Below are 18,413 nucleotides of genomic sequence, written 5' to 3'. Positions count from 1 at the left end.
GGGTGGCAGGTAGGGGCAGGGCCCCTGGCGTGCCGATCCCTGGCGTCGCGGGCTGGCTTTTGGTACGTGGAATGTCACCTCTCTGGTGGGGAAGGAGCCGGAGCTGGTGCGGGAGGTGGATCGGTACCGACTAGGTATAGTTGGGCTCACCTCCACTCACAGCACTGGTTCTGGTCCAGGGGCTGGAATCTCTCCTTTTCCGGAGTTGCTCAGGGTGAGAGGCTCCAGGCGGGTGTGGGGATACTCACAAGCCCCCGGCTGAGCGCCGCTGTGTTGGGGTTCTCCCCGGAGAACAAGAGGGTTGCCTCGATGCGACTGCAGGTCGCAAAGAGAAGGTCTCTGACTGTTGTTTGTGCTTATACACTGAACGGCAGTGCGGAGTACCCGGCCTTCTTGAAGTCTCTTGGTGGTGTCCTGCAAAGGATGCCGGCTGGGGATTCCATAGTTCTCCTGGGGGACTTCAACGGTCACGTGGGCAATGACGGAGAAACTTGGAGGGGGGTGATTGGGAGGAATGGCCTGCCTGATCTGAACCCGAGTGGCGCTTTGTTATTGGACTTCTGTGCGAGCCATGGACTGGCCATAACGAACACCATGTTCAAACACAGGGAGGTTCATAAGTGTACCTGGTACCAGAACACCCTAGGCCTAAGATCAATGATCGACTTTGTGGCTGTATCAGCAGATCTGCGGCCATGTGTCTTGGACACTCGGGTGTCAGGAGCAGAGCTGTCAACTGATCACCACCTGGTGGTGAGTTGGATCAGATGGCGGGGGAGGCTGCCAGACAGACTTGGTAAACCCAAACGTGTAGTGAGGGTGAACTGGGAACGTCTGGCAGAGGACCCTGTCCGTCGGGTTTTCAACTCCCACCTCCGGGAGAATTTCTTGCGCATCCCGGGGGAGGTTGGGGACATGGAGTCTGAGTGGGCCATGTTCAAAGCCTCCATTGTGGAGGCGGCTGCTAGGAGCTGTGGTCAGAAGGTTATCGGTGCCTGTCGGGGCGGCAACCGAAGAACCCGCTGATGGACACCAGCGGTGAGGGAGGCCATCAGGGTGAAGAAGGAGGCCTTTTGGGTCTGGCTGGCCCAGGGGTCTCCTGAAGCAGCAGACAGGTACCGGTTGGCCAGAAGGGCTGCAGCTGTGGCGGTTGCTGAAGCAAAAACCCGGGTATGGGAGGAGTTAGGGGAGGCTATGGAGAAGGACTTTCAGTTGGCCTCAAGGAAGTTCTGGTAGACTGTTAACCGACTCGGGAAGGGAAAGCAGGGGTTGTCTCAGGCTGTGCTCAGCAGAGAGGGAGAACTGCTGACCCGAACTGGGGACATCGTCAGGCGGTGGACGGAGCACTTTGAGGACCTCCTGAACCCGGCCATCACGTCCTCTGAGAAAGAGGCAGAGCCTGAGGACTCGGGGGAACTCTCGCCCATATCCCTGGCAGAGGTCACTGAGGTAGTTAAAAAGCTCCCCAGTGGCAAGGCGCTGGGTGTGGATGAGATCCGCCCTGAGATGCTGAAGGCTGCATCACTGTCGGGCTGTCTTGGCTGACACTCCTGTTCAGTGTCGCGTGGAGGTCAGGTACAGTGCCTGCAAAGTGGCAGACCAGGGTGGTGGTCCCCATCTTAAAAAAAGGGGACCGGAGGGTGTGTTCCATCTATCAGGGTATCACACTGCTCAGCCTCCTGGGTAAAGTTTACTCCAGGGTGCTGGAAAGGAGGCTCCGACCGATTGTCGAACCTCAGATTCAGGAGGAGCAATGCAGATTCCGTTCTGGTTGTGGAACAGTGGACCAACTCTTTACCCTTGCAAGGCTGCTGGAGGGGGCATGGGAGTTTGCCTATCCAGTCTACATGTGCTTTGTGGACCTGGAGAAGGCTTACAATCGCATCCCTCGGGGGGTCTTGTCGGGGGTACTACGGGAGTATGGGGTTCCAGGCTTGCTGCTACGAGCCATTCGGTCCCCGTGTGACCAAAGTGAGAGCTGTGTCCGCATACTTGGTGTGAAGTCGACCATGTTCTCGTGGGTGTTGGCCTCCGCCAAAGTTGTCTCTTGTCACCAATCCTGTTTTTGATCTTCATGGACAGTATCTCGAGGAGAAAGGGGTCCGGTTTGGGGACCTCAGAATTGCATCCCTGCTTTTCGCAGATGATGTGGTTCTGTTGGCTCCATCATGCCGTGACCTCCAGCATGCACTGGAGCGTTTTGCAGCCGAGTGTTAAGCAGTTGGGATGAGAGTCAGCACCTCCAAGTCTGAGGCCATGGTCCATGGACCGGTGGTTTGCCCTCTCCGGGTTTGGGGAGAGTTACTGCCTCAAGCGAGGGAGTTCAAGTATCTTGGGGTCTTGTTCACGAGTGAGGGTAGAATGGAGTGTGAGATGAATCAGTGGGTCGGTGCGGCTTCTACAGTGATGCGGGCACTGTGCCGGTCCGTCGTGGTGAAGAGGGAGCTGAGCCAGAAAGCAAAGCTTTCAATTCACCGGTCCATCTATGTCCCAGCCCTCACCTATGGTCATGAAGTCTGAGTAGTGACTGAAAGAATGAGATCGCGGATACAAGCGGAGGAAATGAGTTAGGGTGAGGAGCTCGGACATCCGGAGGGAGCTTGGAGTAGAGCCGCTGCTCCTTTGCATTGAAAGGGGTCAGTTGAGGTGGTTCGGGCATCTGATCAGGATTCCTCCTGGGTGCCTCCTGCTGGAGGTGTTCCGGGCATGTCCCACTGGTAGGAGGCCCCAGGGCAGACCCAGAACACGCTGGAGGGATTACATATCTCGTCTGGCCTGGGAACGCCTTGGAATCCCCCAGAAGGAGCTGCAAAGTGTTGCCGGGGAGAGGGATATCTGGGGTGTTTTGCTTGGCCTGCTGTCCCCGCGACCCGGCCCCAGATGAGCGGATGAAAATGGATGGATGGATGAATGGATTATAGGAGGTCCCCTGGCAGACTAGGCCTATGTCAGCCTAACTAGGAGCTGGTCCAAGGCAAGCCTGAGCCAGCCCTAACTATAAGCTTTATCAAAAAGGAAAGTCTTAAGTCTAGTCTTAAAGGGACAGTTCAACATTTTGGTAAATTCGCCTATTGCTGTAATCCCTATAGTCACATGAGTAGGTACATTACCTTTAATTGTCAGTGCGTACTGTTCTGAGATCGGTGCGACAGAGCTGAAATGGAGGTGAACGGTACAGGTCCCTCTCTCCCTCAAAACTAATCGAATACACCATCAAATGACTCCAAAACGCTCTAGTGGACAACACATGGCTTGCGCATTCCCCACGATATGAAATAATAATGTATAATTTAGTAACATTACACATGAAGCAAATACTCTGAACTACTTTCTTGAGTAAACCACTGGGCGGAGTGACACAGTGCACAGCTGAGACAGTGCCGTTGTTATTGTTTGTAGCCATTTGCGGTATCGTCAGCTGGACACACCAGAAGGTTTGAGGAAAGTTTACAAGTGTTTTTGTAAATCATGGTTTACACATGCATTGTAAAAGGTTGCAGTAACAAGCCGAAGACATGGAACAAAGTGAAGTTTCACGTAGTTCCAACTAGTAATACGGACAGGATGAAACAATGGCTATTTGTGCTGGACATCGACCTCAGCACGCCTGTGGAAATGGTCCGGAAAATGTTTGGGAGCTCCTGCCATTTTTTACCGGAGGACTACGCTGAAAGGATGGAGCGCAGAAGCTCAGGAATGGTTCAGACTCCTTTCTTGAGAGACACTGCCATACCATCTGTCGGCATCACTAAATGAGCAGACGTGGTAAGTGATCGTTGTGTATTTTGCTCACCAATCCCTCTGCTGTAACGTTACCTCCATGTTGAGTAAGATTAGCCTACAACCCAAGCATGGTAAATAAGGCTAAAATGCAAATGTTGTTGTGGTTATGTTATGGATAAGTGCTTACCCAGAGCATGTAGTGAAGTGACTGGCATTACTTCTCATTGTTGGGAATAAACAGACTGCTAGGGAACATTTTATGTTGTTGTTCCTTCAGGAGTTGTGGTGATTTATGAGTGTGGAGTTAGCATGTTCTCCCTGTGTTCCGGTGATTATTGTGAGGCGTACTCTATATTTATATTGCACCGCCCCACGTTTACACCACCGGCTCTGGGTCTCCCCTCAGCCCCTGGTTGCTCGGCAGCCCCAGCCTCTCTTCTTGCTCTCTCTTCTTCCAAAACCTGTAACTCTTCCTCTGTATATTCTGGCTTCTTCTCAACAAACTTGTTGTTTTGATGACAGGAGTAACTGCACTAAACATACGCTGTTTGAGATCACTCCGCCCAGGAAGTATTGCATGTCTGGAATGTAGTTCCGGCTCTGCATTTGGCTTCAAAACAACTCTGTCTCGTAATATTACATTATTATTTCATAGCGTGGTGAATGTGTAAGCTACAAGTTGTTCTCAAGAGCGTTTTGGAGTCATTTGATGGTGTATTTGATTAGTTTTGAGGGAGAGAGGGACCTGTACCGTTTACCTCCATTTCAGCGGGCAGCTCTGCCCCACCGATGTCAGAACAGCACGCACTGGGGCATTAACAGAAAAGTCGATTTGTCATCGTGTCGACGTCAGTGGCACAAGTTGACAGCCCCCGGGTGGAGTCGACAAGTCGTGTGTTTTTTCCCTCTCTCTCTCTGTGTGCGCTTGTGTACGGAATGCAGTCGCTGCCTCTGTTTGGCTTACGCTGATACTTTATCCTTGACTAAGTGAACATACTCGGGCGTACTATAAGTGGAGCAGACTCCAGTCATTAGGGCTTTCATAGTCGAGCGCACTTCCGCGTTGTAGTTTCCTGTAAAAATGTCCATGAAAAATCCCCACGATGTGAAAAATACATGCCGAGCAGTCACTGGTGCACGGAGCGGAGTCCGCGCACTCGTAAAATCTGAGCTTTGCGCGCACAGGGCTTGTGGATGTCCGCTTTGAGTCCGCGTGGACCTCCGCAGAGTCTGTTCCGCGTACGTTCCGCCCGAGTATGTTCGGGCCTTGACAGACACACATCATATGTGTGGAGATACTTCACTTTCCTCCACCGTGTCAGTGTGATGACGTCATCAAATGACTTGTCAACTCTACTTCGACTTTGACAGATAAGTTGACCTGAAAAAAATCAAAGTCGTTAATGCCCTAGCACGCACCGACAATTAAAGGTAATGTACCTACTCATATGACTATAGGGATTACGGCAATAGGCGAATTTGCCAAAATGTCGAACTGTCCCTTTAAATGTGGAGACGGTGTCTGCCTCCCGGACCGAAACAGGAAGATGATTCCACAGAAGAGTAGCCTGATAGCTGAAGGCTCTGGCTCCTGATCTACTTTTGGAGACTTTAGGGACCACAAGTAACCCTGCATTCTCAGAGCAGTGTTCTAGTGGGATAATATGGCACTATGGGCTCTCTAAGATATACGATACAATATACTTTATTGTCCCACTAAGAGAAATAATAATATAATAATAATAATAAAAGCACTATAAAAATTATTGCAAAATCTTCGGCCTCAAGCAGAATTGACCTGTCTCTGACTGGCATAGCTTACCTGTTGTTGTCAGACTCAGTCATCAAACTCAAGATTCTTAGCCAGAAACACCAGCATGTCTACCTTTGCCGGCTTCAAATGACACCTTTGAGCTGTAACAACATTCCCTGCTTTGCTAAACAACCTCGCAGATGCAGTGCTGGTTGCACAAATGCAAAGGTACTTGCGTGCTACGTTTGCCAGCAGTGGAAGGTGAAACTGGCTCTTTCTCCACCATCCCAACGGATTTTCTTCTCCGTGAGCCACTGCCTCTTGCTTGTAGATGAGCATCTCATCTGAAACTCTCTGCTCTGTGGTTTTTGGAATGGCAGCAGCGGCCGCTGCTGTGTCGCTGAGAAGACTCCCCAAACTTCTTCTCTTTTTAGGTGGCGACGGTGCAGCTGCTGCGTTGCTCTCCTCATCCTCCGGTCGCTCCATTTCTTTGGCCAGGGTGACGACCTCCTCCTCCATTTTGCGCACAGTGTCCTCCAACTCCGCACCGGAGAAACGAGTCCCACGATACCGTGGATCAATGAAACAGGCCACGCGCATAATCTCCCTGACTTTGTCGTCGTTGTATTTTCCCTTCAGTCGCGTTAAGATGCCAGCTTTCACATCCCTGGTGAGATCTACGTCCCCCTCAGCAGCGCCGAAAGTATCAGTCTCCATGAATTTGAGCACTGGGATGAGTGACGATATGGTGACATATTTTCCCCCCTGAGAATGTCAGTGAAATCACTGACTGGCTTGAGGGCTTTGTCGAGGGAGGCTAACACATCCTTGTGTTGCCAGTTGAGCTTGGTGATGGCCTTTCTGTCGTTCTCTAGAACACGGTTTACTGCGTCTTGCTGCTCCATCATTCGCTTGATCATTTCACGCTTGGACCCCCAATGAGTTGGACAATCTTGTTGGATGATAATACACAATGGGCTATAATAGTAGCAATAGTATAATAGCAATAATACATTATGTATGAATAACGTTGATAATAATATGTGTGTGTATGCGCGCATGTGCGCCCGTGCGTATACACGTGTATTGTTTCATTAAATTATATCTCACTGTAACAAGCTGGTGCTCTGGCAGGTTGAGTTCTTTCTGTGCCTTCGTCAGCTCCCTCCTCCTCTTCCAGCTGTGAGAAAATTGGCTAGTGATGCTGTGACAGGCTTGCATAGTGTTATCTATGGTGTTCTTTAATGGTAGATTATTCAGTGTATTGTTCACGGCAAGGTGGAGGTTGTGGCCAAAACAATTGACCCACGGCTATTTCAGATCCTTGATCGTATTCTTGATATTCAATCCGTTGTCGGTTGTTAGTGCTGACAGTTTTTTCGGATCCAGTTGCCAACAACTCAGAAGCTCTTCAAGTGCATCAGCCAAGTTTTCTGTGTTGTGGTCTTTGGGAATGAAGTGTGTCTGGAGGCACTTTGACACCATCTTCCAGTCTTTGTCAATTAAATGAACTGTAAGTGACATGTACGGTGTCATACCGTGACTGGTCCACGCCCGTCGTCAGCGCAAAGTGGCTATTTGAAGACAGTACAGCTTGGGCTTCATTTCTCACTCGATTGTACAAGTTTGGAATGGCAGTTTTTGAGAAGTACTTTCGACCGGGGGGCTCATACTGAGAGTCGAGTGTACGTAGCAGTCTTTTAAAAGCTGGCTTCTCAACAGTTCGGAAGGAAACCATATCTGCAGCAAGGTATGTGGTGACTGCTTCAGTGCACTCCCTCCATCTGCGACCGTCACGCTTGTGCTTTGTGCCCTTTGCAAAGGACCCTTCAATGGAGAGCTGTGCTGATGAAGTCCCAGCAGAGGACGAAGACCCTATCGGACCGAGCCGTGCAGCGATGAGGGCATGCTGTTTTTTCATGTGTTTCTTCAAGTTAGAAGTGTTGCCACCTGAAGCCGAAACTTTTTTCATGCATTGTTTGCATTTTGGATTATCTAAGTCTGTAGGGTTGCCTCCTTCATCTGCCTCAAAGCCAAAGTGTTGCCATATTGGCGCATTCTTTGATTTTTTTGAGACTAAATTGTCCGCCATTATTATCGACTCCCCGTCCGTCACTGTTAAACAAACTCCAGGCTTCAGTAGAGGCCTCGGCGCATGCGCACCTTCACCCCCTAGCTCAGTCCCCCTCTCTCTCCTGCTCACTGTGTGTTTGGCGAAGAGGCAGACACAGGCTGTAAAATGACGTATGCGGTCCGGTCGGTCTCAAAAAAAAAAAAAAAAACAGGTCCAAGACGGAGTACCGGACCGGATTGGTATTACCGAGAACCGACCCGACCCTAGTCCCTTCTTCCCATAACCTTCATGGCCGTGTGGACCAGACGAGCAAGGTTAGTTTTCAGTTTGACAACGAGGTTGACATACCAGGCTAACATCCCGTATCGGACTAAGCTCTGTAGTACTGCCTGGTAAAATAAAAACATGATGCTTTTGTCCACACCATACACTCTAAGTCTGCGCAAAAAATACAATCTTTGCTGTAAATGAGAGCACAGACCTTCAACGTGGACATTCCAACTAAAAGTGTAATCTAAGTGAACTCCAAGATACTTGTATGAGTTGACCTGCTCAATGGGTGAGTCATGTATCACAACAGGACTATGGTCCCTTACTGATCTCGGGTCTAAGACCATCTAGTTTTCTTAACATTCAAAATAAGATGGTGAGCATCACACCATTGCACAAAGTTTTCTATTTCAGAAAAATAGGCTGAAGGGCTTGAGTCTTTGTGCATTAGGCTGGGGATGGCGGTTTCATCAGAAAATTTAAAAACAAGGTTCCCTGGGTGGCTGTTTGTACATTCATTTGTGTAAAGTGTAAAAAGGACCGGGGAGCTGACACAACCCTGTGGGGCACCTGTGCTGATTGATTTGTATTCTGACAGGGTGTTATTGACTCTTAACTGCTGACTTCGATTAGTTAAAAAGGAAAAATACCACTTGATTAAAAAAGGGTTGACACTTATCTGCCTTAGTTTTGAGATGAGCAGATGGGGTTGAAGTGTGTTAAAAGCTGAGCTAAAATCAATAAATTAAATCCGTGCATATGCTTTTGGGCATTCCAAGTGCTTGACTGTGAAGAGGGTGATGCTGTTGATGGCGTCATCAGTACCTCTCCCCAGCCTATAAGCAAACTGGCATGGGTCAAGTGCCAAATTGGCCTCTGCCTTAAGCACAGACAACATGTATTTCTCAAAACTTTTCATAACAGTTGAAGTCAAATTGACAGATAGGACGGAGCCTGACCATTTAAAGCTTTGTAAGTAAGGAGTAGGATTTTAAATTAAATTCTGGATTTTACTTTCTTAGTTCCTGTCAGCACATGTGCCGCTGCATTCTGGATTAGCTGGAGAGTTTTCCAAGCCTTATTAGAGCTACCTGATAATAGGGAATTACAGTAATCCAGCCTAGAGGTAACAAAAGCGTGGACCAATTTTTCTGCATCTTTTCAGGTCAGGATAGGCCTAATTTTCACAATATTACGCAGATGAAAAAAAACGCAGTCTGCGAGAATTGTTTTACATGGGAGTTAAAAGACAAATCTTGGTCAAATATTACTCCGAGGTTTCTTACGGTACTGCTAGAGGCTAGAGCAATGCCATCCAGAGAAACTATATCATCAAAGAATTTCTGAGGTGTTTGGGGCTAAGAACAAGCTCTTCCAGGTTTTTATGTCTTTAAGGCATTTTTGAAGTTTAGTTAATTGATCCGTTTCTTCTGGCTTTATCGATAAATACAATTGTGTATCATCCACGTATCAATAGAAATTTACAGAGTGATTTCTAATGATGTTATCTAAGGGAAGCATATATAAAGTGAACAGAATTAGTCCGAGCACAGAACCTTGTGGAACTCCAAAACAAACTTTAGTACATAAAGATGATTCATCATGAACATGAACGAACTGAAAACGATCAAATAAAAAAGATTTAAACCAGCTTAGTGCAGAACCTTTTAGGCCAATTAAATGTTCAAGTCTCTGTAGCAGAATTTGATGGTCAATTGCGTCAAATGCCGCACTAAGCTCTAATAAGTGCAGAGACGAGTCCTTTATGTGAAGCAATTGGAAGATCATTTGTAATTTTAGACTTGCACCGATTACAGTTTTTTTGGGCCAATACCGATTTCATTTTTTTCAAACCCCTTTACAGCACACAAGATATTGCAATGTGATACAACCAGCATTTCAATAATCATCTCAAACAAACAAAAAAAAAATTGGCACAGGTTAAGAGAGATTTTCCCTTTTTGCTCAAATATAACTTCAGGTACAGTATTAAAATAAATAAGTAAAAAGGCATACATAAATAAAAACATGGATAAGTAAAATAAAACTTAGTGTATAGCATTTGTGGGTAATTTCTTGAACAGACAAAAAAGTAAAAATATCTCCTGTGGAAAACTCACACAGGTCTTTCCCCACGCCAGTAAGCACGCGGACACGTGCCTCGTCAGCTTCAAGCGGCACAGTGCAGCAGTGAGAGCTCCGCAGTTAAGTTTAACACGGACAATTAACAACTTTCTCCTTCTCTCTTTTGATGTGTGCGCGTGAATGATTAAGGTGAGAAGCCGCCCATGTTTCACTTCCTCACATTGCCCAAGCCACGAGTTGCACATGTGCGTGTGTGTGCGCTGCTGATGTTACAGGATGTCAATCATGCGGCGTGGCGGAATTTGACCGGTGTTTTATTTCGACATATTTTAGACTGACCGGCCGGTCGCAGGTCATGGCCAATCAAGTGAAAACCAGCCCGATTCCGAGCACTGCCGATTAATCGGTGCAAGTCTAATTTTAACTAGTGCTGTCTCAGTGCTATGATGCACTCTAAATCCTGACTGAAATTCCTCAAATAAGTTATTATTGTGGAGAAAGTCACACAGCTGGTCTGCGACTACCTTCTCAAGGATCTTTGAAAGAAAGGGAAGATTAGATATTGGTCTATAGTTGGCTGACACCTCTGGATCTAGGGTGGGCTTTTTTAGAAGAGGTTTAATTACAGCTACCTTAAACGACTGTGGCACATAGCCTGTTAATAAAGATATATTGATCATGTCTAATGTGAGATTTACCAAAAGGTAAGACTTCCTTAAGTAGTCTAGTTGGGATGGGGTCTAAGAGACACAATGATTTGGATGAAGAAATCATTGAGGTCAACTGTTGAAGAGAAATCGGGGAGAAGCTATCTAGATATATATTAGGTGTTAGAGCTGTGATTGAGGGCAGAATGGTTCCATCTGAGGGCAGGAGGTCATGAATTTTGCCTCTAATAGTTAGAATTTTGTCAATAAAAATCTCATAAAATCATCACTGCTAGGCTAAAAGAATATAAGGCTCAATAGAGCTGTGACTCTCAGTCAGCCTGGCTACAGTGCTGAAAAGAAACCTGGGGTTGCTCTTATTTTTATGCTCAGTAATAGTTTGCTCTGGCATTGTGGAGGGCCCTCTTATACATTTTGAGACTGTCTTCCCAGACTAAACGAGATTCTTCCAGTTTGGGTCATCAGCAATTCCTTTCAAATTTTCGCGATATTTGTTTTAATTTTCGGGTTTGAGAGTTGTACCAAGGAGTGAACTTTCTTTGCTTTGTTAACTTCTTTTTAAGAGGAGCTACAGAGTCGAGTGTTGTTCGCAGTGAGCCTGCAGTGCTATCGACAAGATGATCAATTCGGGAGAGTTTAAAGTCCGTACAGGAAACCTCTGTTACAGAAGGACATGGTATTAAATTTAACGTTGATGGAATCATTTCCTTAAATTTTGCGACAGCACTATCTGCTAAATCTATAGCAACTGTTGCTGAGTGGCGTGTAATCGAGTAGAAAGAAATCAAAAGTTATTTAATAATGATCTGATAGAGAGGAATTCTGTGGAAAGACTATGTTATCAATTTCAATTCCATACGTCAGAACTAGATCAAGGGTGTGGTTAAAACAGTGAGTGGGTTTATGTACACCCTGACTGAAGCCAATGGAGTCTAATAATGTGATAAACGCAGTAGCAAGGGAGTCATTATCAACATCAACATGAATGTTAAAATCACCTACAATAATAATTTTATCTGATTTAAGAACTAAACTGGATAAAAACTCTGAGAATTCAGATACAAATTCAGAATATGGGCCAGGAGCATGGTACACCATAACAAAGAAAGGTGGCTGCAAGGTTTTCCAGGTCGGATGTAAAAGACTAAGGACTAGGCTTTCAGAGGAATTATAATCTAGTTTAGTTTTAGGGCTGATTAATAGACTAGAGTTAAAAATGGCTGCAACTCCCCATTCTCGGCTGCTGCCTCGAGGAATGTGGGTATTATTATGACTGGGAGGAGTAGAGTCATTTAGGCTAACATATTCATCTTGACACAGCCAGGTTTCAGTGAGGCTGAGTAACTCAATATGATTATCTGATATTAATTTGTTTACTAGCACTGCTTTAGACAATAGAGACTTGATATTTAACAGTTAGGGCTGCTCGATTATGGAAAAAATCATAATCACGATTATTTTGATCAAAATTGAAATCACAATTATGCAAACGATTATGCGAGGCACGTGATGACTTATTTACACAACGGCACATCATTTCTGTCTCCACATGGTCGTGCGTTTACAATTCTCCTCTGCTCTCTGTATCACGCACAGCGGAGTTCGGCCCTGATGTGCACACACACACACACACACACTCACACACACACACAGACCAACCGACCAACCTCTCTCGCTCTCCCTCTGCCATTTTCTGCACGCTGTTTTTGAACTCTTCGGCGATCACCCGCCCCTCACATTATTCGATTTCACCTACTTGACTGGCTCGTGGAGTGAATAGAAGAGAGGAGGGGAGGGGGCAGTATTGCGCATGCGTGGCTTCCGGGTGCGTTTGATTTGATTTGACGAGTAAACGGACAAGAAGCGCATAATCATTTTATGTTGATTATTTTGTTTTCATAATCGTTGAAAGCCCAAATCGTAATCTAGATTAAAATCTGATTAATCGAACAGCCCTATTAACAGTCCACATTTAATTTAATTCTCCTGCTGTTTGTCTTTCTGTCACAGAAGAGGTTGTAATTTCTCTTAGGTTGCTATGCACAACTCCTCTTTGTTTGACTTTAGATTTAAATAATTTAGGTTGTCAGGTGACAGACACTGAAGCTCAGAGAAGCTCAGAGAAGCGTGTAAGACTGCGACTCTGATTTCTGGTCTCAACTCTGGGTTGTCAGGATTTTGAATTACTAATAAACTTGGCCAGGTTTCTAGATATGAGAGCAGCTCCATCATAAGTGGGATGCATGCCGTCTCTCCTAATCAGACCATGTTTTCCCCAGAAAGTTTGCCAATTATCTATGAAGCCCACATCGTTTGTTGGACACCACCTGGACAGCCAGCAATTGAATGATGACAAGCGGCTAAACATATCTTCAGTGGTCAGATTTGGAAGGGGTCCAGAGAAAACTACGGAGTCCGACATTCGCGTAACGGGATGTCATTACAGCCGACGTGAATAACAATCTTACTGAATCTACATTTAGACTTAGCCCGCAGTTTTAAATTAGACTCATTGTCAGCCGCTCTGGCCCCAGAGATACATTTGACTATGGCTGCTGGTGTTGCTAACTTCATGTTTCTCAAAATAGAGCTGCCAAGGCTAGAGTTTTGTCCTCAGCAGGTGTGCCACTGAGTGAGGAAAAACAGTTGGAAACATGAACAGGCTGGTGGTGAACCATGGGCTTCGGCTTGGTACTACACTTCTTCCAGTCAGTTATCCAACCTCCCAGCTGCACGGGGTTACTACCGCAGCTACTGAGTGATTTTCCATGGTGCGGAGCCCTGCTTCCAATTCACTAAGCCTTGCCTCCAACGTAGCAAATAAACTACATTTGTTACAATTACCACTGTTGCTAAAGGAGGCAGAGGAATGACTAAACATGGCACACAGAGCAAGAGAGAGCAGGAGAAGGAGAAGCCATCGCTAACTGTTAAGCTAATGTAGCTAACAAGGTTAATAACGTGCAAACACCAACTTAGCAAGAAAGTCGTTAAAAAGAGGAGAGCTATAGGTAAACAGAACTAGTGTGGGTTAAGACGTTAAGTAGATGTTCAGCAGCTGAAGTGAGGAAAAACAGAGAACTAGCTGGTAGGAGTTCGCTAGAGCAGCACAGAGACGCTATCACAGAAACACCGGAAATGACGCAACACGTTTACCGTAGTACGTCAGCCTCACTCAGAGCCTTCTATTTTAGCATAATTTAGCAATTATGAGCGGTTTGTGTGTTTTCATTCAGTAATTTTCAGTCAGTGTTTTCATAATAGCCTCATTTTTATGCATTTTTTTTGTTACAAAAAAAAATCCACAGTGCCCTCTCTTCTTCAGTTGCATGGATGAGTGGGCAGTTCTTAGATGTCTTTGCAGGTTTGTTGTTGACCCTGTTCTGATGGATATTTTCATTTTACAAATTCTGCACACACCTATGCAGTCTCCAATATCATTGACGTGCTTGCATTTAAATCTGGCTCCCCCGTCTCTTTATCGTTCTGCGTACCTGGCCTGTACCACTACACTCGCTGTCTTTAAAGCGTCTCTCCCCCTTCCTTCTTTCACATAATGGTATGGTCCTGGACTGTCCTTGCATGTGATTGGCCGCATAGTGTGCCCATCAACTTTAAGTTCCGCCTGCATGGATTCTCAGCAGAGCTATGCAGGAGCGGCTGAAGATTCGGCTCTCCCCGACGGGAGTCGGCTCTTCTCGTTAGCTACAAAGAATCCGCTCTTAGAGCCGTCTCATTTGCGAACTGCACATCACTACCAAATTCCTCTACTTTAAAATTGAGCTATTCCACATTGTAAAATCTTATTTTGCGTAGCAGCTAGTAATTATAGTCCTCAAGTCCAGCAAGTAAGTATGAGGCAAAAAAGGGAAAAAAATGTATGATATTTAACTTTAAAATGTGGCAGAGGCAAATACCTCAGAATTGTAGATTTACATTTGGAAGATGCTTTCATCCAAAGGAACGTACAAATGAAAGACAATCCAAGCAACAGCAGATCAAAGAGAAGTAAGACCCTCAACACTCAGTTCATATCACATCTGACACAAGTGCTGCAGTGTTGCAGGTTCATGAAGTAACATATAGTGCATAAAGAATAAGAAAAATTTGAGATAGATGGAGAAGGATGGAGGGAGAGGGAGCAATTGTATGTTCGGTTAGTAAAACCTTGTGACCCTGTATACCTGCCTATAGAGTGGTGTTGCACGGTATACTAGTACCAACGGTAGACCGCAGTACTAAAACACCACGGTACATATGATACCATAATGTTGGAGTACCATAGTACTATTGTACCTCACGGTACCACTACTGTGGTATAAGTACAAAATCGCTAGAGGGTGAGTGCCCATGCGCTGTCCAATAACGGCGCGCGCTGGCCACCTGGCACTCAATATGCTGCTGCAGTGGTTTGTTTTCCAGTGACATTTCAGGTATTAGCTGAGCTATTGAGTATCTTTAAGCAGTGAAAATTAATATTTATTTCTTTTTACTTGTAGGCTAAATTTGTTTATATATGCTACAGTGATTTGTTTTCCACTACAGTGCTCTACGGTGCAAGCATTTTACTTGCATTTGCGACTAAAAATAGTTTTGTGCAAGCAAAAGAAATTATTCAGGAGCACACTGTGCGAGTACAGATTTCAACCAGCAGCAGAAACGAAAGGCGAATCCTGCTGGATGTGGGTTGAACAGGGGTCACAGACAGGAATACGGCGGAGCGCTATGGCCACCGCAAGATAACGTGGTTTACCAGCGACAGAGAAGCCCGGCTCCAGGTCCAAAATTTCCTCTTGGTTGGTGTCATGACTGCCCAGAAGTACCTGAACAGCTGAGCCGTGGCAGCACGCAGGTATGTGAAGTGTCAGAGGAGAAACGAGCCCTTCACATTTCTCTCTTTGTGGCAGGTAACGGTCCACAAACCTCACCGCACTGAAGGGACTGTTCTTAACTTAGAAGAGGAGGAGGGTGGCTAGTTGATTTGTATTTTATTTATTTATTTTATTTTGATCCCCCCTATGTTAATCACTTATTGATGGTGTTTTTTGAAGTATGAATAAGTCAGTCAGTAATTTATTCCATTGAAATAAGCACGCTAGCACGGTACCAAAATTGGGACCCATGGTACGATACCAGTGAAAGTATCACGGTTCTGAGTAGTATCACAATACCACAGCAAAAATTAGGCAGATGTGCCTTTTGTCATTTATAAAAAGATGAATCACTTTTCTATACTACATCAATGACATTTCAATGGAATAAATTACTTACTGACTTATTCATACTTCAAAAACAGCATCAGTAAGTGATTAACATAGGGGGGGATCAAAATAAAATAAAAAAATAAAATAAAAATCAACCAGCCACCCTCGAACCCTGACGAGTAAAGAACAGTCCCTAGGGTTGCAAAATAGCTAATGGTTACTACAGGGTGTCCGCGGGGTCTTAAGAAGTATTAAAAGTTGATAAATCAAATGTCGGAAAATTAAGGCCAATAAAAAGTATTAAAAAGTCTTAATCGCGATTTTATGAAGTTAAATTTTCTTGGCATTCAAGTTTTGACAAAAAGTATCCATGAATGTATAATTTATTTTCCTCCTCGCGACTATTACAAACAACGATGTGTAGGTAGGCAAACTCGAACTGCCATCGGGTATGTGTGTGGGGGGGTGCTGAGCGAAAAAAAAAGTACAAAAAAGTTAATAACTTACAATTTATGATGAAAAGGTAGTTTCTTGCAACTCTAGAATTAAGATAAAAATATTCACAAATGAAAAAACACTTCTGGTTGCTGATGAGTAGAGTTCTTTTGATTTAACACTAAAAATTAAAACCCTCGGCGCACTGCAGCGCAAGCAGACAGATGCGCGACTCAGAGCAGCATGTGTCACTGACACCAGACTCAGGGCCGAATTCACAAAAGGATTGCGTGGCTTTTGCGGCCGCTAAACCAGTAAAAATTGAGCAAACAGGTACCGTCTAATTCACAAAGCACGCGCAGAGGGTGAAATGCTCCACTAACTGCGCTGCCAAGCAGATTGCGTCTCGGTGCTCCGGTGTTATTTGCACATATTTAAATGAGGTAATATGCATATATTTGGCGCAAAAATTGCCCCTTTCTATGCAAATGAGCCTCATTGATAAACAACGTCTAATTCACTAACACCAGCGCTAATAGCCACACACAGTTTGAGTGAAGTAAATAACGTCTTTAGAAAGCTGGTGCAAACTGGGTGCTCCTCTGTGGAAGCCTCTCGCCCAGACTTTCCAGTGATCGTGGCAGCAGTGATCGTCTGTTAAATCAGTCTGTAAATAATATTTTGACATTATTATTATAATCATTATTACTTTAATGGCATCCGAAGATATTGATGCGTTGAACAGGTGTCAGTCTGCGGTCGTTCTCAAAACACACTTCTGTCACGCACTTCAAAAGCAACTTTCAATAATTTATTTTACGAAACAGAGGAAACAAACGTGAACAAAAACGGTTCCATAATTCATATGAAATTCAAAAGATAACGAAAAAACAGCTACAAGTGAGAGGGAATAGTGATAAAGTGGTCAAACTTGGTCAAATCCACAGCCTCAACCCATCCAACACTGTTAGACTGACTCACCAGCAGACATCGCTACATGAGGGTATACAGTATTCAGTACTTTGCCAAACAAAGTCTGCCATTGTTCTGCCACGGTGTTCTTGGCGCAAAGCCAGCATTTATACTTTGCCATGTGTGGCTTATTGCAACCAGGGGCAAATCAGGGGCAAACTGCACTCAGCTGCCAAACTTTGTGGGCGTGTTTGCGCTGGTATATCATTAGCGCAATATCCTTTGTGAATAGGACGTTAAGACGGAGCATACTGCAGGTGCAAGTGAAGTGCAATTCAAGGTGCTATCAGCGGCCGCAGTTCATTCTTTGTGAATTCAGCCCTCAGAGTGCAGTGGACTGGTGGAAAATGTCACCATCAGCATATTATTTTACATCAATACAATCTATTTTATCATTATTTTGAGTCACATTGTTGAAAGAATTTAGTCGTCTGTGTTCAAGCAGGATAATAGGTCTCCATTCATTGCACGTCAGGCTTTCTATTTCCTTGTCGGAGATGTTTTCTTTTTTAATTACATGATAGCTATTCTCCCTTAACTCACCAGTAAAGAATACCTTTGTCCATTTCAGATAACCCGTGGCAATAATAATATCCCTGTTCTCTGATTTACTGTGAAACTTTTTTAGGCAATTCATGCAACAATCAGACCAGTTGACTTCTTTACTCGGCCTAATGGGGCCGGCCTTTATTTGTCAACCAACCAAAAACAATCAGTCAATGAAAAACACAAACTGGAACTGGAACATGAAATCTTATATGCGTAACAGACATTGCTTCTCGTTCTTTGAGTTTACATATGGCTAAAGGGGAAAAAAACAACCGTAAACGGACGGCATGATTAGTGTTGCGTTCAAGGTCCCCCCCAAAAAAAACAGGAGAAAAAAAGGCCAAATATTCATTCATTCATTCATCTTCTAACCGCTTCATCCTCTTGAAGGTCGCGGGGGGGCTGGAGCCTATCCCAGCTGACATCGGGCGAGAGGGAGGGTACACCCTGGACAGGTCGCCAGACTATCGCAGGGTTGACACGTAGAGACAGACAACCATTCACACTCACATTCACGCCTACGGACAATTTAGAGTTATCAATTAACCTAATCCCCAATCTGCATGTCTTTGGACTGTGGGAGGAAGCCGGAGTGCACGGAGAGAACCCACGCTGACACGGGGAGAACATGCAAACTCCGCACAGAAGGGCTCCCACACCCGGGATCGAACCGGCAACCC

The 18,413-nt window shown here is 45.2% G+C and overlaps 1 protein-coding gene across 7 annotated transcripts in view; it reads left to right on the top strand.

The window, feature by feature from the left end:
• riox2 (ribosomal oxygenase 2) overlaps window positions 1-18,413 on the top strand; it is a 118,649-nt gene that overhangs the window by 33,050 nt on the left and 67,186 nt on the right. The window lies entirely within an intron of this gene.

This window comes from Epinephelus lanceolatus, chromosome 11 (assembly GCF_041903045.1).
Source record: "Epinephelus lanceolatus isolate andai-2023 chromosome 11, ASM4190304v1, whole genome shotgun sequence".
Classification (NCBI taxonomy): Eukaryota; Metazoa; Chordata; class Actinopteri; order Perciformes; family Serranidae; genus Epinephelus; species Epinephelus lanceolatus.
This window is presented reverse-complemented; position numbering and strand designations above follow the sequence as displayed.